The sequence below is a fragment of the Lissotriton vulgaris genome, chromosome 2_1, assembly GCF_964263255.1.
Source record: "Lissotriton vulgaris chromosome 2_1, aLisVul1.2, whole genome shotgun sequence".
Classification (NCBI taxonomy): Eukaryota; Metazoa; Chordata; class Amphibia; order Caudata; family Salamandridae; genus Lissotriton; species Lissotriton vulgaris.
In genome coordinates this window covers 753,716,664-753,738,719 of record NC_141687.1, presented here as the reverse complement: position 1 = coordinate 753,738,719, position 22,056 = coordinate 753,716,664, and the positions used below count along the sequence as shown (strand labels likewise).

The window sequence follows — 22,056 nt, the reverse complement described above, 5'->3', positions numbered from 1 at the left end:
AACCACAGTAACCGTGGAATCAACCTGTATGTTACCAAACCCACCCACACAGCTTTACATCTATTGGACCCAATTTTCTCCTCAATCAGCAATATCACACTCAACAATGACCTGGACAGACCATGCCTTATCAGTTTCAAGATACCCATCCCACACCACTACAGCCTACCACCACTTGAAATGCCTGCGGCACCTGGAGTAGCATCACAAGAGAGGAATGGTCTAACACTCTCTCCGTGCACAGGCCGGTGCACACCACACCATGCTGGAAGTCATCAAGAACCTCAACAACTGGATCACCAAATGCACTGACACCCTCAATTGCAACCCAATGCCAAGAACAAGATCACATGCCAGTTGGTACTCCGAGGTACTCAGGGTGACGAAATGCCACTACAAGCAACAGGAGTGCAAATGGAGAACAAATCTAGACACCACAGATTAAGACATCTTCAAATCATTTCTTCGACACCACCACAAGTGGATACGGCACACCAGTCGCACAGCTCTTACAGATCGCATAGACACTGGCCCTAACAATCTTTCCCATCATTTCAATCTTTCACTGTGCCTCCTGCCACCTCAAGCAAGATCACTCTCTCACAAGAACTTTGCAACAAGCTCGCAGAATTTTTCAGTAACAAAATCACCATCATATACAGCAACTTCGACCCTCAACCAGAACCCATCACCATCGCAACTCAACTTCCCATCACAGCTGAACAAATAGAACGTCGCCCAGAGCGATTGCCAGATACTGAGATTAATTCAAGCATTCCATCCTTCGGTTTTAGTGTACTTCAGTGCAACACCCTTAGTGGGAGTGTATGCACAATGTGGATCACATGACTGGAAACAAGCTATGCCCAACTGATGACCCCTAATAAGGGCAAACCCAGTCTTGGGTAGGGGTGGGCAGTATACTCCGCTCCACCGGGGGAGTTCACAGAGTTTGGCACTCTACACTCCATTTGGAGTTTGGCTTAATCTCCGCCAACCACCCATTTTGCATTTATCCGGCACTCATCCCTACAACGTTGCAACTCACTAGTACGTGGAAGATCTATTCAGGTTCATTTCCATTCATAGATTAAATTTCCCAGGCTGTCTTTCAAACGTGCAGAATCCAAGAAACTGCCCGGCAGCCCAGTTCCTATAACTAACAGACTTCTGCTTGTCCACACCATGCTCGGTGATCTCCTATCTGCCTGGTGTGCTCTGCATTTCTACGGGGCCGTTGGTCAGAGGACTGTTTTGGGAGAGCCTTCTGACAGCTAGCTCTCCCCATTCCAGTCTTGTCCCACCAACCAGGTGGAGCAGAAGGCAAACCACGGCACAGTCGAAGGTGGAGTAGGGGAAAAAGTGTTAGTCGCCTGGTGTGTGGATGGTAAAACAGAGCTCTTGGTTGTGAGATCTGGCTAGCATGTGGGGCTCTGTGAAGTGACTTTTTGCTGTGGATAGGCACAGATTCAGCATGTTGTTTATAGATGTGGGTGGGTTTGACTTTTAGTGCTCAACTCATGAAACCAGAAAGTCCTTCTATGATCTGACAACCATAGCTTTTTAGCATTAAGGTGGTAAAATGTTTGTGATTTAAAGTAGCACTGCCTTCTTCAGCCAAGAGTAGCACGCCAAGTAAACTCACAGCTACCCATCTTTCAACTTAGAAGGATGGACCTTTCTCTCCCTCCCTTCGTCCTCCCTGTCTCACTCGCTCTCCAGCCTGGGTTTGACTTTGACTCAGCCTCTCTAACTTATGTCACTGCCTCAAGTTTCTTTATATAAACCTTTGCTTGGCGTGTGCCCTCGCAGAGGCAGCTCTAGCGCCCAGATTTCTTTCCCGCGCCCCGGATTGCGCCTTGGTTTGAAAAGAGGGGGTTAGACAGTTGCCCGCCATCATGCTGACTGTCACTTTCGGATTATGCCTGCTGACACTCACACATGTAAATTGTGGAATTTTTCGCAGGATTCTTGCACACAGAGTTTGAGGACTCCGAGGGATGCATGATTCCTTCAATGTCGCATATGTGGAACAAACTGTGAGAAATGACTTAGACTATGCAGGTCGCACGTTTTAATGTTTTGGGATAATTGTTCAAATACGTCAAGCTTGGCAATTATTCCAGTGTGTACACATAGGAGCAGCCCCCTCCGGCAAGAATACAGGAGGATAGAGAATGTCACGGGGTAGGAGGGGTGGTGAGCTGCAGATAGTACAGATGTGCTTTAAACAGGATGCTTGCTATGGCGCGGGGACTGCACGGAAAGTTGACATGGGTGGCATGTTAATGCACAGATGAGGGCACGGGATACTGTCTCGAGGAAAGTACACAGAAGTTGCTGGTTATCGAGCTCGATGTGTGGCTACCCAGGCTGAATAGACAAAGCTGGGGTCAGGGGTTCTCCTGCAAGGTCCTTGCTTCCTATCCAAGGTCACAAAGCGCCACTTGTCCAACAAGAGCAGTTGGATGGCATCAGAGGTTTTAGTTGTGCATGAAAACAAACAGTACTTCCTCTCTCCTGGGGGTCAGTGGCACGTGAAATATGAACTTCAAGGAGAGTGTATGTGCCAGAAAAAAAGGGTTTCAGTGAGGGTTTTGTCATTTGTTACTGACACGGGGACGCCTTGCAGTTTTCCTATGAAGGGCTCCGCCTTGATGTGTTGTGCAGTGTGTGCTGCTTATCATGACATCATAGATTGTGTTGTTTGAAGAAATATCCTTCACATATCCAATGGTTAACCCCACACATGCTCACTCATTCCAACCTGTGTAAATGTAGACATGAAAGAAGGGCAGGGTGGAACTTAACAGAATCTTTCTGAACTTTTATGTAACTCAGCCCACCCCTAGTCTTGGGTTGCTTGTGTTAAGGTTCAGGGAGGACCTGGATTGGCAGTTCAGACTGGGCTAATTTTATTGGCGCAGGGTAAAAACGTATTTGCATATTGCTGGGTGCAAGATGAGGTTGTTTGATGCGCAAAATAACAATGGACCATCACCTTGTTGAATTTGAATTTGAATTTAAAATATTTATATAGCGCTACATTCACCGTGCGGTTTCTTGGCGCTGTGGAGGCTAATTTAGCAGTGGGAACGAACATACCAGTGAGTGGGAGCAAAAGAAGATCAGTTTACATCAGGAAAAGCATGGGTGAACAGAAAGGTCCTAAGGTCTTTCCGGAAAAGGGAGTAATGTCCGGCCAGACGTAAGTGATCGGGGAGGGAATTCCAAAAGGATGGTGCCAAGTTGGCTTCGCCCCATTTCTTACGTCTGCACCGGGGTACCTGAAGAAGTGATTGGGTAGATGAGCGGAGCTCACGAGCAGGGGTATACTCATTTAGCAAAGAAGAAATGAAGGCAGGGGCAGCGCCCTGGCGCGCCTGAAAAACCATGCAACCAGTTTTAAAAAGGGATCTCTCCCTAACAGGTAGCCAATGTAATGCCTTCAGTAGGGGAGTAGCATGATGGGAACGGGGGAGGCCATACACCAATCTGGCCGCCTGGTTTTGAACCAGCTGGAGCTTCCGCAGACTATACGCTGGAATGCCATTGTATAGGGCGTTGGCGTAGTCCAGCCGGGAAATAACCAGAGCGGACATGATTAGCTTAAGTGCAAGGGGAGAAAAGAAACGAGAAACAGAGCGGATAGTACGAAAAACAAGAAAACAGGAGGAAACAACAGAATTTATTTGTGAATGGAGATTGAGATGATTATTGATTTTAATGCCCAAGGTCTTAACTGAGGGAGAAGGTGTAGGAGGGGGTCCTAAAGAAGAATGCCAGAAAGAAGAATTCCAGGGACTGGAGAAACCACCTGTAAGGACCAATTCTGTTTTATCAGGGTTCAACTTCAGATGGTTGTGGTTCATCCAGTCCCTGATGAAAATCATAGTAGACTGAAAATTAGAAATAGAATGAGAAGAAGAGGACAGATTAAAGATAAGCTGGAGGTCATCTGCATAATTGTAAACAGTGACCTCCAGCTGCTGAAGTGCAAAGATCAAAGGATAGATGTAGAGATTAAAAAAAAGAGGGGAAAGAGAAGAACCCTGAGGAACGCCACATGTGACTTTGAGTTGGGTGGCCGAAAAATCCCCCAGCCGGACCGCCTGGGTGCGGTCCCTCAGGAAGGACGATAGCCAAACCAGGGCTGAGTCCTCGACCCCCGCCGCTCCGACACGGGAAAGTAAGATGGAATGGTCCACCGTGTCGAAGGCGGCGGAGAGATCGAGGAGCACCAGAGCCTGGTAGTTGTTTTGGTCCATGCCCTCCCTGAGGTTGTTCAGGACCGACACCACGACGGACTCGGTGGAGTGCCTAGGCCGGAAGCCTGCCTGGCGGGACGCTAGGCCCCCATTGGCTACTACATTGGCACTGAGGACCGATGTTACGTGTCGCTCCAGCACCTTGCCCAAGTAGGGCAGGAGGGAGATGGGGCGATAATTAGCTGGAGCAGAGGGATCCGTGCCTGGCTTCTTCAGGATGGGCACTATGGTGGCAGATTTAAGTGCTGGAATTACCAACCCCTGGGCCAGCGAGCTATTAAGAAGGGAGATTGGTGGTTTGGGGCAAACAGAATAAATCTGTTGCAAAATGTGGGCTGGACAGACATCTGCCGGGGAACCAGATTTTACTTTGGGAAGTATTGCAAGAAACACTTCTTCGGTAAGCGGAGGAATAGAAGAAAGAGAACAGTGAACAGTCGGGGGAAAGGGCTCAAAAAAAGTAGGGGAAGGAAGTGGAATGTTAGCTTTGATGTTGCTAATTTTTTCTAGAAAGTAGGAGTTCAAAGAGTCACAGAGGGATTGGGTGGGAGGAGGCTTAAGTGTGGCCCTGTCAGAATAGGCCAGGTCATGAACGATGTAGAAAATCTCCCTGGATTTATTCTCCGCCCCCAGAATTTTAGCTGAAAAATGTGCAGTTTTAGCGCCTAATATGGCCCTTTTGTAGTCACTCAGCAGAGTCATATAATGGGTTTTTAGAAGAGGGAAATAATCCTTTCTCCATTGCCTCTCGGCCCGCCGGAGGGTCAGCTTTTTTTTCTTCAGGTCATCGCCGAACCACCGATTTGACTCCTTAGATCTTCGGGTTGATATCCGACGTAATGGGGCTACCATATTGCAGCCTCCAGCAAGCCAGGTATCGATGGCAACGGCTTGAGAGATAGAAGATAAACCCTCTAAGTTCGGTTCAGAGTTCAAAAGGGAGGATGACAATGCAGGAAGGTCTACCCTATTCCAGTTCCGCGCCCAGGTGTTTTTGGCAGGCGGAATCTTTGCTGCCGACTTAAGGTGGAGGGAGAAGGAGATCAAGGCATGATCTGACCAGTGGCATGGGGACACGGACATGGAAGAGTCCAAGGTGTTAAGAGACCAGACCTGGTCTAGTACATGGCCGTGAATATGCGTAGGAATCTGCAGATGAGAGACAACATTCAGGGATGCAAGTGAGTCAGAGAATTGCTTAGAGGCGGTACATTCATGAGGGTCTAAGGGCCAATAATTAAAATCCCCTAATACTAGGACTGAAGCGTGATTAATCGCTAAAGTGGCTAATAGGTCCTGAAATACTGGCAAAAACAGGTGGGAGGACTGGGGAGGGCGATACATTAATAAACAGGTGAGCGGGGGAGAAAAGGCAAAAGAGCGGGCCACAAGGTGCTCGGTGGGATTGATGGGAGAGGAGGGAAGGAGTTGAAAATTGTGCTCAGATCGGGCAATAAGAGCCACGCCACCCCCTGCCTTACCCGCTGAACGATCAGCGCGGAGGGCCACGTAAGAAGGGGGAAGGGCAGCCAAAAGAGAGGGCAGGGAGGACTCACAGAACCAGGTTTCTGTTAGAAGTAACATGTCAGGCTGGTGGGTATCGAGCAGCACAAATAACTCCTGGTGATGCTTTACTGCCGACCTAGTGTTAAGTAAAATAATGGACAAGGGAGGGGAGAGGGATGAGGGACCAGGATCGGGAACGTGAGACAGCGGAGGGATAGAGTTGGTAGGGATAGGGTGATGAGAGGTAGGGTCAAGACCAAGAGCAGAGATGCGCCTAATAATGGGCACAGCCAGGGGCCAATTGCCCTGAATAGCGAGTAGGTCCTCGGAAGAATAAGGAGGGACATTAGGAGGCGCCCCTAGCCCCGTCCGGCCGCGGACGGGCGCAGATGGGCTTGACTTAGGCGCCACTTCGGTGCGCCTTCGACGCGCCCGCTGCGCTCGTCCGCTGCGCTTCCTCATTGGGTACGTTTAAATAGGGGCAGAGCACGGGGGTGTGGCGCCGAGCTAGGTCGCCTGACCAGCCCAAACGAAGATGGCGCCCACACTCCACCGAGCCCTGAAGAGGTGAGGTTAAAAGTTAGTCTCCTGTTGACTTTGGAGATGATAAAACAATTATAAAGTCTAGCTCCCCTGCTCTCATTCAGCAGGGCGTTGCAGTCACATTCAGCAAAGCACAGTCTTGTTCCTGACTGCAGGCGCGAACCCTCTACCACCGGGGTCGCCTGCCTCCAATAGCGAGCGATGAAAAAAGCCAATCCTAAATAGAGGCGGAGCGCGGGGGTGTGGCGCCGAGCTAGGTCGCCTGACCAGCCCAAACGAAGATGGCGCCCACACTCCACCGAGCCCTGAAGAGGTGAGGTTAAAGTTAGTCTCCTGTTGACTTTGGAGATGATAAAACAATTATAAAGTCTAGCGCCCCTGCTCTCATTCAGCAGGGCGTTGCAGTCGCATTCAGCAAAGCACAGTCTCGTTCCTGACTGCAGGCGCGAACCCTCTGCCACCGGGGTCACCTGCCTCCAATAGCGAGCGATGAAAAAAGCCACTCCTAAATAGGGGCGGAGCGCGGGGGTGTGGTGCCGAGCTAGGTCGCCTGACCAGCCCAAACGAAGATGGCGCCCACACTCCACCGAGCCCTGAAGAGGTGAGGTTAAAAGTTAGTCTCCTGTTGACTTTGGAGATGATAAAACAATTATAAAGTCTAGCGCCCCTGCTCTCATTCAGCAGGGCGTTGCAGTCGCATTCAGCAAAGCACAGTCTCGTTCCTGACTGCAGGCGCGAAACCTCTGCCACCGGGGTCGCCTGCCTCCAATAGCGAGCGATGAAAAAAGCCACTCCTAAATAGGGGCGGAGCGCGGGGGGTGTGGCGCCGAGCTAGGTCGCATGACCAGCCCAAACGAAGATGGCGCCCACACTCCACCGAGCCCTGAAGAGGTGAGGTTAAAAGTTAGTCTCCTGTTGACTTTGGAGATGATAAAACAATTATAAAGTCTAGCGCCCCTGCTCTCATTCAGCAGGGCGTTGCAGTCGCATTCAGCAAAGCACAGTCTCGTTCCTGACTGCAGCCGCGAACCCTCTGCCACCGGGGTCGCCTGCCTCCAATAGCGAGCGATGAAAAAAGCCACTCCTTAAAAGCTGCAGCAGCCAGGTAGGCCTGAAGTCAGGCTTTCTTTGTCAGTCCACTGGATGACATAACATGTTCAGCAGCCCTTAGGTGACATTTATCTTACCATACCATTTGGTGTATTTTCCTGCACCATATACTTTAGACGTATTTGAGCATTAAAAATGGCATTTAGGAATTAACTAATTCTGCCATGTTTTAGGGGTCAGAGCACATACACTGGGGTCTGGACAGCAGTGTCCCACCTCACAAGCCAGCATCAACAACCCACAATAAATGTGGTTACTACATAAAAAGAGGTACGTTCTCACTGTAGGCATTTGTGAACCAAATCTTTGACTGATCAATGTTTTCTAATGACTACGAAATGAGAGAGTTTGCATTAACTACTCTCCTATTAACAATACCTTGCATGTATCCATACTAATAGGCCACAATGACAAGGCTATCACCATCTGTACTACAAGTAAATACATGACTTTGATTTAGTGGAGAGGTTCAGGAATTCTGGGGCAGGTACAGCAATAAGATATCCCTGTTAGAGCATTTTTAATAAATAAAAATTAATGTGTGGAAATAACGAGTGGGCCTAAAAAAGGAAAGCCATACATTTAAAAAGAAAGCACTAAGCTACCGTAGCTATGTATGTTAAATTAGAAATACTTCTGAATGCATTATTTTCTTTTTCTTTTTCCATGACTTTAGGTTAATGTCAGTGATGTGAAGGCGTGAAGAGTTCAATGATACAAATGTGCTGAGCTTAACATGATCTAACAGAAAATGTTAGATTTCAATCTTCCATTAGAAATATCTTCATAGAATACAATAATGTATTAAAATATGTAGTATAATTGACATTAAATATTTCTTCATGAATAGAATTCAGCAAGTTAGGATGAGCGATAAAGGCATGATTTAATTTGTGCAATAAGAGGCCTAACCATGAACTGTTTTGTCTCACAGTAAAATGAACAGTGAGAACCAAACCTCGACTTGTACAATCTTAATAAAATGTTCCGTTGAAACATTTAATAACTGTGAGCCTTTTGGACTGAAACCGCTTAGACGATGGAAGCTTTCCTGCTCCCATGATGACACCGCACGCTGACTTTCTGAGAAGGCTGAATAAGGCAACATTTTACTTTAGAGATAGATATCAAAATGTGATAGTTGCGCATGCTCCTAGAGTTGAGAGAGATTCCTCATGAGAGATTCTTCAGACTCTAACCAGACTCTTTACAGACCCTTTGCTCTGATTCTCTCAGAGAGACCCATTCATTCCCCATGCCTGGATTTATGCTGCTCTGAGACTCTATTGAGACAGTTTAACTTCATTGGAAGAGCAGTTCGATTTGCAATTGCTTACTGCTTTCACATCTTGATTTGGAACTCTTTATGGGTTCTTTCCCTCATTTCATAGACTTTTACTGCATGGAACACGCTTCGATTAATTGTTGCAACTGGGGGTCTCTAGTTGGCAGAGGTAGGTACCACTATCCAAATAGGGACCCTTGCTTCTAGTCTGGGTAAGGAGGATACACTCTTTAGATAACCCCTGCTCACCCTCTTGGTAGTTTGGTACGCGCAGTCAAGGCTTATCAAAGGCAATTTGTAAAGTATTTGTACCAACACTCACAGTAACACAGACACTCACAGTAACACAGTGAAAACACCACAAACTGAGTCCACAACAGTTTAGAAAAATAAAGGTATTTAATCTAAACTACACAAGACCAAAACGACAAAAATCCAACATACACAGTTAAAGATTATGGTTGCAAAAGAGTTCTTAAGGTTGCGATAAAATAATCCACAGTTGCGTGAAAAGTTCACAGTTGTGTCACGTTTAGCCAATAGCACCTTTAAATGCGACAAAGTTCCAAAACAGAAGATGGTGCGGTAGAAAAAACGCGATGCGTCACTTCTGAGACTTTGGGGGGGCGATGCGATAACCCCGCTGGACTTAGCGGGTGTAATGCGATGAATCCGGTCTGTATGGGGAGGGAGGCGATACCTTGTATGGATTCCGGTGTGGAGGTTCCGTAGGAAAATGCTCGCAAAGGCACGATCTTGAGGGACTGCGACCATCTCCGGGGCGATGATGCGCGGCGATCTTTCACTCACAGTTCTTGGATGCGATGGCTCTGCGACAATTCTCGAAGCGACGTGATGCGGTGATCTCACCCAGCAGTGACAGGCTCTGCGACAATGTACGCAGGACGGAAATCTTCCTGTAAACAAAGGATGCAACGTCTTTAGGCCCTTGGAGATTCCTTCAAGCAAGGGGACACAGCACAAAGCAAAGTCCTTTCCCTCTCCTTGGCAGCAAAGCAAAAGCAGATCAGTCCAGCAGACCAACAGCAGGACAGAGTTCCTTCTTCAGTTTCAGCTTTCTCCTTGGCAGAGGTTCCTTCTTGATTGCAGGATGATTTAATTTTCTGTAGCAGGGGGTCCTGTAATTATACCCCTAAAAGTCTTTGATCCCTTTGTGCAGGAGGGTTCTGAGCCCGGTCTGAACCAGTTCTGGGTGTTCCTTGAGCACTTTGTTTTCCTGGCCTCTCCTTTCCTTTCAGGGAGAGGGGCAGAGTCGTCAGCCTCCCAGCAGGAGGTGGAGCCAGCATTGTGGGAGGCAGGCACAGCCCTATTCAGGCCCAGGTGCTATCCCCTCCCACCACTCAAGATGCAGATGCAGTCATTCAGCCTAGGGCTGACTCAGCCAGCCTCCTGGGGGCTCCCTGCCTCTGTCACTCTAAAACCAGACAGTCAATTCACAAACAGGCCAAGGCACACAGAAAGGTCAGACAAGAGAACAGCAGCTTTCTAAAAGTGCTGTTCTCAAGCACAGGATTTAAAAACAACCTTTCCTAAAAGATGTGTTATTAAATTCTTAGTTCAGGGATACCAGACTTGTATGTCCTATCTTGCTCCTATGGGAAGATATGCTGGTAGCCACTGTAGCCAGCATTCTCCATGATAGCCTATGGGGAAATATAGCCTTACAATAGTGAAAAAATAAAATGGCTGTAATTCACCACAAGAGCATGTCACCTGCACTAGTACATGCTATACCTTGCACATACACTACACCCTGCCCAAGTGGGCACCCTGGGCCTTCCATAGAGGTGTCCAATGTGTACAGAAAGGGAAGGGTTAGGCCTGGTCAGTGGGGACACTGACCAGGAGGACATGGCAGTCGACAGACTGCACAGAGGCACTGCGGTGGCAGGCCTGAGACACCATTTTAGGGCTACTCATGTGGGTGGCACAATCAGTGCTGCAGGCCCACTAGTAGCATTTGTTATCACCAGCCCTGGCACACTCAGTGCACTTTACTAGAGACTTCTTAGTGACACAAATATGCTAATCATGGATAACCAATCACAATAATAATTTACACAGGGAGCATTTGCACTTTGACACTGAACAGCAGTGGCAAAGTGCCCAAAGCATCTAAACAAGCAAAAAGAAAATCCAGCACAGCATCAAAAATACAGTAGGTAGAGGCAAAAAGATAGGAGGAAACCACGCCAAGGATGCCAGATCTAACACGTGTCCCTTCCAGCTGAAAGTGGGGAGAACTACCCACCCTCTTGGGAGTTCTCTTCACTAAGGCGGAAAAACCTGGACAGACCATCAGCATTGGCGTGTTCTGTGCCAGGGCAGTGTTCCACCGTAAAGTCTATTCCCTGTAGGGAGATGGACCACCTCAACAGTTTGGTTTCTCACCCCTCATCTGCATTAACCATCTAAGGGGCCTGTGGTCTATCTGAACAAGGGAAATGAGTTCCAAACAGGTAGGGCATCAGCTTCTTCAGAGCCCAGACCACAGCAAAAGCTTCCCTTTCAATTGCACTCCACCTCTGTTCCCTGGGGAGTAGCCTCCTACTAATGAAAGATACAGGTTGGTCCCAGTCCTCGTCGTTGATCTGTAAGAGTACTGCTCCCACACCATGCTCTGAAGTGTCTGTCTGCACTATGAACTTACTGGAGAATTCAGGTGCCTTGAGCACCGGTGCTGTGCACATGGCAGTCTTCAGGGCATCAAAAGCAGTTTGGCAGGCTTCGGTCCAATTCACTTTCCTGGGCTACTTCTTGGAAGTCAACTCTGTGCAACAATGGTGCCATATCCCTTAACAAACCGTCTGTAATAATCAGGAAAAAGATACGCACTGCCAGGAGAAACTAGTCTGTGTAGAACGATTGGCGTGCTCCGAGGGTATCACTCACCAGTCCAGAAGAGTGTGGGAATAAGATTCAAAATAAAGAGCAGGCCCTGCTTAGGGTCTGTCCCCTAGAGCAGAGCGAGGAATGCCGAATGCGCTTATGTAACTGTACAAATTAAAACAGATGGTGAACAGTCTTTCAGCAGTTTATTTTGATAAAGTCTGTAAATTCAGATCATCCAATCAGTCTTGGAATCAATTGAAATTCCAACCTCAGGAAGAAATCTGGTTATGTTCAGCCGACGTTAGATCTTTATATACAGCCATACCCCATGATTTGTGCATTGAAGCAGTAGAACATGTGCTGTTAAGATCAAACATTGATCTGGATTCATAAACTTTTCTAATGGAAATTTTGAACTTTACCTTGTATCAAAGTTACTTCACTTGGGACAATGACTGGTTTTTACAACTCTCGGGGACATCCATGGGAAATTGTGCCGCGCCCAAATACGCTAATATTTTTATGCACAGATTTGAGGAAAACCACATCATACACAATGAACCTTGGAAGACACAGAGGAAAATATTCTTACGATACATTGATGACCTGTTCATCGTATGGTCAGGTAACAAAGAAGACTTAACAAATTCTCTTGCACAATTAAACACCATTGATGACCGTATTCAATTTACCCATAACATACATCAAAACAATATCCAATTTTTGGATGTACGAATTATGCAACAAGATGATCACCTTCAAACCACAGTTTACCGTAAACAAACTGACAGGAACAACACTCTCCACTTCTGGAGTTTTCACAGATCTAACCTTAAATGTAACCTTCCTTTCTCACAATTCCTCAGAGTCAAGAGAATAGTTTCTGATCCCACCGAATATAACAATCAAATGGAATATATGAGGACAAGATTCAATAAGAGAGGCTATTCGCCAGAAGTACTTCAAAAAGCCATTGAAAGATGTAATCAACACAAACGTGAAGACCTGTTAACACCCAAGACAAAGACCCCACAAAACAGGATGGTTATCACTTCAAAGTATTCCACAATGAGTTTTCAATACAAGAAAATGATCATGAAACACTGGCCTATACTCACAGCTGAACCGGATTTTCATAACATTTTCTCTCAACCACCTATGTTCGCATACACCAGAGGTCCCAACCTCAAGGATATGTTCACCAAATCTGACCAAACATCCATGAACATCAAACAAGGCCTTCAACCTTGTTTGAATTGCAGCAATTGCAATAATGTAATACGTGGAGCTACTTTGAATCACCTCATGAAAGACACACTGATAAAACTCAAGGTCAATGCTACTTGCAATTGATCTAAAGTGATTTACCTGATTAAGTGCCCTTGTGGCTTGTGCTACGTTGGAAAAACCTCTCGCAAAATTCGAACACGGGTTTTGGAACACAAAAGTAATATTCGGTTGAAAAACACTAAATCCGCCTTATCTGCCCATTTCACCAATCTGAAACACAACATTTCTCAACTCAAGTTTTTAATCTTGGAAAATGTGGAAAACAAGGAAGGAATCGATCTGAACAACCGTTTACTTAAAAGAGGAACTTTTGGATCCGTTATCTGAACACTATGCAGCCTAATGGTCTTAATGACAGAATGAAATTTCTTTGTTACCTGTGATGTACTGTTGTCACCATCTCTCATCTGCTTTCTCTATCAATGTCATACTGTTTGATACTATCTACTATGTTATCTTATTCTTACTCATGTATCTATATTGGTTACCCTTTGTCTCCATTTCTTCTAATTTTTGTTCACTTGGTATTGTACACTCTTTGCTTTCATCTATTACCTTTTGCTGCTTCACTCTTTCACCGTCAGCGTTTATTACCTTTATTTCCTTTCTACACCTTCACATTCTGATTATTTCCTTTAATTCGATCCTTTTTTCATCTTTACTTTTCACCTTTATTTATTTTATTTTGCAACATATTTGTTTCTGATCCCATATCCCCCATGGTCTTCTTAATACATGTGTTTACTTGTACATCTTGTTTCTTTTTCCTGTTCCAAGATGTCTGCCACTTTTGTTCTGCACCCGCCATTCACCTGTGACATTTGTTTTTGTTTATTATTAACACACTTACGTTAACTGACATGGCTGCCACAGCGCACCTCTGCACTCGGCACCAGCATGGAACGCTTGATCGCGGACCCATAGATCTCACCTTTTTGTACTTTTCCAGCATCTGCGTGTAAGTATATTGTACACGCTATGTTATCGGTCGTCACTGTATCTCCGCCCGATCACCTCTTTAATGATACACTTTTTGCATTGCAGCTTTGAGCTTGTCGAGACCTTTCCGGCAACGCCACTGCATAGAGAGTCGAGCACCTCGTTCTCATTGACAGTAAGAACGTTTTGTCTTTACCCCTTTGGTTTCTTTTAACATTAGCACGTTATATTTTCATTTTTGGTTGGTTTCATGAGGTTTTTTCTTCTGCTTATGACTGATTTACACGTATTACCACAGTCTGTTACAATGCTTTTTCAATCTGCTCGTTTTTGTAGTTTGGTCGACCGCACAGTTAGTTTACTTCCCTTAGCACCTGCCATTTCACCTTTGTGTATTCACCACGCCGTTTAGAGAATTTTGACACTTAAGCATGATATGATGACATGGAGACCATTAATACCACATGATGGATACAGCACATTTTTCTTTCTGGTTTCTACTGTAGATTTTTCCCCTGTAGAAGGGCATTGAGATGCCCGAAATGCATCGGGAAGTACTTTTGTTGTTTTCCTACTATTGAAAATCATCGATTTATCATTCCAAGACTGATTGGATGATCTGAATTTACAGACTTTATCAAAATAAACTGCTGAAAGACTGTTCACCATCTGTTTTAATTTGTACAGCTACATAAGCCGCATTGGCATTCCTCGCTGTGCCCTAAGGGACAGACCATCAGCAGGGCCTGCTCTTTATTTTTAAACCATCTGTAATACCCGGTGAGACCTAAAAAGGATCTAACCTCTGTGTTGGAGGGCTCCCAAGCCAGAATGGAATCAATCTTTGCCTGTAGGGATGCCACCTGGCCGCTCCATACCTGGTGTCCCAAGTACACCACAGATCCCTGCCCTATGTGGCACTGGCTGACCTTGATAGTGAGGCCTGCCCGTTGCAGAGCCTTCAACACTTCACAGAGGTGTTGCAAGTGTTCTTCCCACGTGGAGCTGAACACAGCAATGTCATCCAGGTATGCGGCGCTGAATTCCTCCATCCCGGTCAGGTACCTGGTTAACTAGTCTCTGGAATGTGGCAGGGGCATTCATCAACCCAAAGGGCATGACTCGGAACTGGAAGTGCCCCTCTGGCATTGAAAATGCAGACCTCTCTTTGGCCCCTTCAGTTAAGGCAATCTGCCAGTACCCAGAAGTTAAATCAAGCGTACTGAGGTACTGGGCAGCACCCAACCAATTCACAAGCTCGTCAGCTCTGGGGATGGGGTGTGCGTCAGTCTTGGTGACCGCATTGAGCCCACGGTAGTCCACAGAAAAACTGAGTTCTGGAGTGGCACCGGGCGCAGCAGCTTTTGGCACTAAGACCACTGTGCTAGACCAGGGGCTGCTGGAGGGCTCAATTACCCCTAGCGCCAACATCTTGGAAACTTCATCCTTGATGCTGGCCCTGACCTTGTCAGCTACACTATAAAACTTCTGTTTCACAGGCAGACTATCTCCAGGGTCCACATCATGGACGCACCAGTTGGTGACACCTGGGGTCAGGGAGAACAGGGAGGCAAACTGACCCAACACCTGGCGACAGTCCCTTTGCTGTTCTGGGGTCAGGGTGGGCGAGAGGACCACACCATCCACTGACCCGCCGTGCTCCTTGACTGCCAGCAGGTAAGGGAGAGGATCACTATCCTCCTGCCTTCCAGCATCTGTAGCCATGAGCATTGTAACCTCAGACCTCTCAAAGTGGGGTCTGAGGCGGTTCACATGAAGACTCTCAGGGGCTGCCTGGGAGTCTTCAAGTTAACCAGGTAGGTTACTTCGCTCTTGCGCTCCACCACCTCATATGACCCAGTCCACTTGTCTTGGAGCGCGCAAGGCTCCACTGGCGCCATCACCCACTCTTTCTGCCTAGGTTGAAATTCGACCAGAGTGGGATTCTGGTCATACCATCTTTTCATTTCTTCCTGGCTAGTTTCCAGGTTGTCCTGAGCGAGCTTCCTGAAGCATTGTGTCTGGTTGCGGAAGGCCAGCACATAGCTGAACACATTCTGGGGGGTTTTCCCACGGGATTTCTCCCACCCCTCCTTCACCAGTGTGAGAGGTCCTCTAACAGGGTGGCCATACAGGAGTTCAAAGGGACTGAACCCTAAGGACTTCTGAGGCACTTCCCTGTGGGCAAACAACAGGCATGGTAGAAAGACGTCCCACTTCCGTCTCATGGGCTCCGCTAGGCCCATAATCATACCTTTCAGGGTGCGGTTGAACCTTTCAACCAACCCATTTCCTTGAGGGTGGTAAGGAGTGGTGAAGTTATAAGTTACCCCACACTCCTCCCAGACAGACTTCATGCACCTAGAGATGAAGTTAGTACCCCGGTCGAAGACTACCTCTCTGGGGAACCCCACACGGGAAAAGATCCCCATCAATGCACTGCCCACCACGGGTGCTGTGACTGTCCTGAGAGGGACTGCTTCCAGGTTTTTTTTTTTTAAATCTGTTTATTAGCATAGTTTCAAGAGCAGTAGCAGCATACAGTTTCATACATACAAGCGCAATGGTAATCACGGTGTCACATGCATGCGTTTGCTCGGAGCATATATAGAAACATAGTACATTCGATTTTCTTCTTTATGATGTCGGTGAACCAGATTAATCTAACAAACCCCTTCTAACCCCGAACCCTCCCTCCACCCCAACAAAATCCCTCCCTTCACTCTCTCGGCAGGTACATATTTGAGATGTCGACATATGGGTCACCAGCAACGTTCTGACGCACAGTGTATGCTCTGATGTAACACACAGGTAGGGTGGGAGAATGTAATCGTAGGGTCGGGGGCGCCCGAACCCCATCGCTGTGCACCGTGGGTAGTGGCCGTGTATGGGGAGGTGGCTCGGGGTATAGTGCTATTCTAAGCGGCTAATCACAAGTGTCTTCTTCCTCTCTGTCATTGCCAGCCTCAAAGACCCCCAAAGTGTCAAACCACTCCAGTGATATCGGGATTTTCCGAAGGCCTCTACTCTCCACTCTCTGTAGTGCCTCGCCCTCAGCCTTACCCCAGCGCACTACTTCCGCCCGCCATAAGTCAGGGTTAGGTGGTGTAGATGATTTCCATCTCATCGTGATGGCACGCTTCGCTAGCAACAGGGCCAGGTCTGAGAAGTGCGCCGCCACTGTTCTGGTGCGTGTCGGCGGTCCCAGTCCTAGGAGTGTACACTCCAGTGTAGGTGGTCGGGGAGGGGTACCAGTCGTCTCAAGCGAGGCATGGACAGTGGACCAGAAATACCCCAATTTAGGGCATTGCCATAGCATATGTACCAACGATGCGTCGTCTGCGTCGCATCGGGGGCAGTTACTCCTGGTTGCAGGGAACATCACATGCAGAAGGTGCGGAGTCAGGTAAGCTCTATGTAGTAACATCAGTTGGATGAACTTGTATTTGGGGTTCCTAGCTACTTTCCTAGGGAATTGAAGTATGCGCTCCCACTCCTTGTCTCGCAGTGGCCTCCCAATGTCTATTTCTCACTTCGCCCGCAGTGACGTCAGTGGAAGTGCCCTCCCTGATTTGATGCTAGCCGTGAGCCATCTGGTCAGGTGGCCGCCCGTTCCCATGAGGTAGAGCATTGAGACGAGGGGGTTCGTAACAGGTTCCCGTCCGTTAGGCGACCATGTGCGTGCGATGTAGTGTCGAAGTCCGGCGTACAGGAGGAAGGAGCCGTTGGGGACGCCCTGAGTGGTTCTGAAGTCCTCGAAGGATAACAGGTGGCCCTCCGCAAACAGGTCACCTATGTGTGTCGCACCTGCGTCATGCCAGGGCTCCAGTAGGGTCGCCGTGAGTGTGCCCGAGCCTAGTGGTATGCCCAATAGTGGGACCGTGGGGGCATAGGGTGTCCTGGGGGACGTGTATTTTAACGCCTTCCGCCAATATGTGATCGCCAGTTTAAGAAGGGGCAGAGCGTTTCTAGGTAGATCCGAGCCAGGTAGGAGCAAGATGTGCACTCTCCCCTTAACATGGTCGTCCACCGACATATTGATCTCATGAAGATTGCGGCCCGCCACCCAGTAGGCTAGCCATTGTAGTTGACACGCGTAATTATAAGCTCTGAAGTCCGGTAAGCCCATGCCTCCGGAGCCGGAGGGGAGTTGCAGTTTGGCCAGACCTATGCGTCTGCGGCCACATCCCCACACAAGTTCGATGAGCAGGGAGTCAAGGGTCTTAAACGTTGCCGCCGGGATCTGGAAAGGCAGGTTGGTGAAGTAGTAGATAAGACGGGGGAGCATCACCATCTTGGAAACTGCCACTCTACAGGGTATCGAGAGCGGCAACGTTAGCCAAAATTGAATCTGTGACTTCATCGATCTAATGGCCTTCCCCAAATTGCCATCTATCATCATGCCCGCCTCCCGGTATATCTGTATTCCAAGGTATTGGAACGTGGTTTCCGCCATCTGGAACACATGGGGGGCGAAAGGTAAGGGGGTCGACCCATCTGCGGCTGCAAATGTGAACCCGTAGGACTTAGACTCGCTGATGGCGAGGCCAGAGATCTCTCTGAAATCCTCGAAAACCCGGGAAACTGGGCTCAGGTCACCCCTCAGGTCACGGAGATATAAAATGATATCATCCGCATATGCAGATACAATGTGGTCCATACCATGCCGTCGTATGCCATAACGGGGGGCCATTAACCTGAGCCTGCAGAGCAAAGGTTCGAGGGCAAGGACGAATAGGAGAGGGGAGAGCGGGCAGCCCTGCCTGGTGCCCCTGGCAATGGCCATGGGGCCTGAGATTTCACTAGAGGTGCGCACCCGGGCCGTGGGGATGGTGTACAGCAGTCTGACCCAAGCTAGGAATTCGGGCGGTATCCCGAAGCTTGATATGGTGGCAAACATATAGTCCCACCTTAAGGAGTCAAAGGCTTGTTTTAGGTCTAGAGAAATGCATCCTTCGGAGTCTGCGTCCATGTTGTCTCCGAGCATGAGTTGGGCCAAGCGCCTAAGGTTCATGGCCGTATTACGGCCCGTTACAAACCCGCATTGATCCGGGTGGACTAGTTGAGGCACATATCGCACGAGTCTCGTCGCTAGCACCTTGCTCAATATTTTAGAGTCGGTATTGAGAAGGGACAGGGGTCTGTAATCGGCCATGTGTAGACTATCTTTGGCCGGTTTCAAGAGGGAAGTGATCAGCGCCTGCATGGATGATTGCGGCAGCGAGGACGTGCGCAAGGCTTCTAGATAAACCGTGTGTAACCGTGGGGCCAGGAGGTCAATATAAGTGGCGTAGAATTCCGCTGGCAGGCCGTCCGTACCAGGGGCCTTACCCTTTGGAAGGGCTCTGATCGCTTGTCTGATTTCTGCCACCGATATAATACGCTTCAAGTCTTTGTTCTGGTCGATAGTAAGTTGTGGGAGAGCTAGACCCTCCATGAAGGCCGCAAGTGCGGGTTCCGATAAGGGTTGTGGGGGGCTATATAGTGCGGTGTAATAATCCTTAAACGCCGTGTTTATCCCTATTTGAGTGGTAGCCGGGTGGCCAGATTGGTCCAAAACTCTCAGAATGGGGTGGCTGATCGGGGAGTCCCGCAGGAGGCGTGCTAGTAGGGTACCGGCTCGGTCTGCCTGTGTATGCTGTCTGTTTGTGTACTCCCTATAGTCTATAAGCCGCAGTTCTTCTAGTAGCTCCGCGTGCCTAATATGCGCCTCTTGCAGTGGTGTAAAGGGAGCATTGGTGCCCGCTGCCTCGTTCTCTAGGGAAGCTAGTGAACCTTCTACCTCCTTTAGCTGGCCTATCACCTCCCGTTTCCACCCCACCTTAACAGTCATAGCAGTCCCCCTGAGACAGACTTTGAAAGCGTCCCACTCTATCTGCCGCGAGCTGGCTGTGTGTGTATTCGTGGAGAAGTAGGTATCTATAGTGTCGGACAGAGCAGATCGGAAGACCGAGTCCTCGAGGAGGTCAGGAGACAGTCGCCAGGTTGGGATGGGAGCCAGGCGCCTGCCCCACTGCCAAGTGATTTCCACGGGGTTGTGATCTGAGAGTGTCTTCCCCATGTGCTGGGCTTGGACAATCCGTGCTGTGAGGGGACGGGAGCAGAAGACATGATCAATTCTGGTATGGAGCTGGTGGGGAGGGGAGAAGAAGGTGTATTCCCTTTCTATAGGGTGCATGCTGCGCCACACATCCGCCATGTCCCAACCTTCAGCCCAACTCGCAAGCGCATCAGCCTGTTTCTTGCTCTCGGTAGCCTGCAAAGGAGGGTGCGATCTATCTAACATGACATCAAGCACAGCGTTGAAATCACCCCCGATAATCCAGCTATGATAAGCCCAGTCCGCAAGCACCCCGTTGACAGTAAACAGGAAGTCCGACTGATTTGTGTTAGGTGAATATACACAACCAATGACAACCGCCTCCCCGTCCAACAGTCCCCGCACAAAAACATATCGACCCTCATGATCAACCCGTTGTTCCAGCAGCTGGAAGGGAAGAGAGCCACGTAACCAAATCGCCGCCCCCCTTGAAAATGCAGAATATGAGGTGGCGAAGAGCTGTCCTCTCCATTTCTTGCGCAACTTCACCGCCTCAGCAGCGCTCAAATGTGTCTCTTGCAAGCATTCAATCTGAGTCCCCCTTCGGTTGAGTTGTGCCAGGATTCTGTGCCGTTTATGCACTGATCCCATGCCACGCACGTTCCAGGTGCACAATTGGTAAGTGTTAAGAGGTCCCATTCCCATCTGTGTGGTGCTGTAATATGTACCTACTGGGCGACCCCATATGTCCTGCAGTGTTAATAGGTGAGAGTGTCTCGCAGCCAAGTGTTCCCTGAACAAAAAGGTCCCTGAGCCAACGTACCCAGGGGCCAAACCAAGGTGCCCAACGTGGGCACAATTCAGTCAAGTTCGTGTGCATACCGGGGGTGGTAGGCCTCCGTCGATGGGCACTGAACTGTCTGCGTGGGCATGACAGCCCACTATACAATGGGCCCCCGCACATACAACCCACTTTGTGTAAAGGAGGGGAATAGTCATACGTTACCACCTTGAGAGGATCAATCGCGTCGTAGTTCAGAACTCTTCTGCCATCTGGGCCGTGATCTTCGGGAAGAGCTGCAAGCTGTCGATTGAGCCAGACACCTCAGTGTGGGTGTCAGTGGTGACGGTGAGTCTGTCTCCGGTTGCTCCCGCGTCGTGGGCGGCCAGTGCCTCCTCTGTTAGACGTTGATGCAGGGAGGTAGACGGATGTCCTGCTGTCCGGCGTTCGGGAGGATGCGTCGTTGCCGATGCCCCGTGGGGCGAGTGATGTCCGGGGCTGCGAGCGTCGTCCTGCCGGCCCGGCGAGCCCCCTCGGGTGTCGCTGTGGTGGTCGGTGAACGGGTCCTGTGATGCCGGCGGTGTCAAGGTGACCTCCATCCACTCCGCCGCTTCCTCAGGCGAGTCGAAAAAATGGGACTTGTTATTATGCAGGATTTTGAGCCGAGCAGGGAACAAAAGCGCATACTTCATGTTTCTGTCCCGCAACTTGCGTTTCACCCCCATGAAGTCGGACCTGGCCCGCTGAACCGTGGGCGTGAAATCGGGGTAGATCGATATGTTCCTGTCCTCGAAGCGTATCGGTGCTTCCTCCCTGGCCGCCCGCAGGACGGTGTCGCGGTCTCTGAAGTGGAGGAGACGAGCGATCAGGGGACGAGGGGGTGCCCCTGGTTGTGGGGGCTGCGACGGCATCCTGTGGGCCCTCTCCACACTGTAGAGGGCGGTGAGATCTCTCTGGCCCACCAGTTTCTTTAGCCAATCTTCCACGAATTGCGTGGGGTCTCTCCCCTCGCTCCTTTCCGGAATGCCTAGGATGCGGACGTTGTTGCGGCGGGCTCGTCCTTCTGCATCGTCCACTCTACCCCACAGTTGCTTTAATTGCTTCTCCACATTCGCTAATTTCGTGGAGTGTTCCGTCTGCTGCGGGATTAGGTCGTCCAGCGCTATTTTTTGCTCCGCCACTCGGTCCGCCAGCTTGTTGTGGTTGGCCTTTAATAGGGATAGGCCAGTCGCCATACTGTCTATGCACGATTCTAGCGCTTCGCGCGTCGCGCATATTTCATTCAAGATCAGATCCAGTTTGGCATCTTGTGACCCTTTACCGGTCGGAGGGATGATATCCACGTTGGAGGAGGCCAGCGGGTCCTCAGAGCCCGTGGACTGCACGTCCGTTCGGGCGCCCTGGTCCTGAGGTTTGCCCCTGTTTCTGCCCATAGTTCTTG

General features: G+C 49.1%; 1 protein-coding gene across 1 annotated transcript in view; it reads right to left on the bottom strand.

Moving 5' to 3' along the window:
- The window catches only part of OTOG (otogelin), a 1,187,449-nt gene that overhangs the window by 988,610 nt on the left and 176,783 nt on the right, over positions 1 to 22,056 (bottom strand). The gene's annotated exons all lie outside the window — the stretch shown is intronic.